This window comes from Heteronotia binoei, chromosome 2 (genome assembly GCF_032191835.1).
Source record: "Heteronotia binoei isolate CCM8104 ecotype False Entrance Well chromosome 2, APGP_CSIRO_Hbin_v1, whole genome shotgun sequence".
In the NCBI taxonomy this organism is placed as follows: Eukaryota; Metazoa; Chordata; class Lepidosauria; order Squamata; family Gekkonidae; genus Heteronotia; species Heteronotia binoei.
Window position 1 is genome coordinate 103,793,589 of NC_083224.1, and position 1,156 is coordinate 103,794,744.

At 43.0% G+C, this 1,156-nt stretch overlaps 1 non-coding gene across 1 annotated transcript; it reads right to left on the reverse strand.

Annotated features, from left to right (window-relative positions):
* Window positions 1-284: 284 nt before the first annotated feature.
* On the reverse strand, window positions 285-357 carry TRNAN-GUU (transfer RNA asparagine (anticodon GUU)). The gene has a single exon. It is a non-coding gene; the product is annotated as a tRNA-Asn (tRNA).
* Window positions 358-1,156: the final 799 nt, after the last annotated feature.

Consider the following 1,156-nt stretch of genomic DNA (forward strand, 5'->3'; position numbering starts at 1 on the left):
TAGAGAAATTAGGCTTTTTGTGATCTCTCACTCCATTTGGACTCTCTCGTGGGGGGGATAGCCTGGGAATGGAGGGGCCCTACAAAGGGAAGGGGGGCTTATATGGAGTGGCCTTCCCACCCGCCGCCCCATAGCTACGGGCCTGTTATGAACATATGAAGCTGCCTTATACTGAATCAGAACCTCGGTCCATCAAAGTCAGTATTGCCTACTCAGACTGGCAGCGACTCTCCAGGGTCTCCAGCTGAGGTTTTTCATGCCGACTTGCCTGGACCCTTTTTAGTTGGAAATGCCGGGGATTGAACCTGGAACCTTCTGCTTAACAAGCAGATGCTCTACCACTGAGCCACCATCCCCTCCACTTCTAGCTGGTTCCAAACCTGAAATACTCCTGAAATTTTGGGAGATAAATTATTATTATTCCCAGAATTTACGAGTATTTTGGGTCATTTTGGATATCCCTACATTGACCTGAAACAGTAAATTCTAGATACTTCATTAGCATCTGAGTGATCAATCTAGGCCAGGCATGTGCAACTTCGAACAGGTCGTGATCTATTTTTTCCAGACAAAAGTGCTGGTGCTCTACCACCATGAAAATTAAGTTTCAAATTAGATTTTAACCCACCAAAGTTGGGTTCCACTGCCCCCCCCCCCCATTTACAATGCACCTTCTGTCATTTACTAGTAAGCAAAATAAGCAAAAATAAAACAGAGAAACGAAGATCCAGAAATAACTGCAGTTTTTCTTACATTTTTATTGTTATAACTTTCTTTAACTGTCTTAATAACTTATTGAGTAATTTGTGCTAAATGTAGGTCAAGTATTGATCCAGGCTGATCTTGCGCAATCTTTAAAACTTCGCTCTTGCTAATTAGTGAGACGTCTGAGCCTGCATTTCATCCACCAGCTTTTTGAAGTTGGGTGAATATTGCTTGAGGGCCTGTCTCAGGGAATCCTGGAGATGTTCATCTGTCATGTTGGAACGCTGTGTCCTCTGTCATTTTCAGATGGGAAAACGCAGATTCACACAAATAAGTTGAACCGAAATAGGAGTGTACAGCTTCACTGCATCTTCTCAAGTTAGGAAATTTGTCTCTAGGCACTAGCTTCCAAAACGATTCTTGCTCAGCACAGGTCTTGAGAAAAATTTCA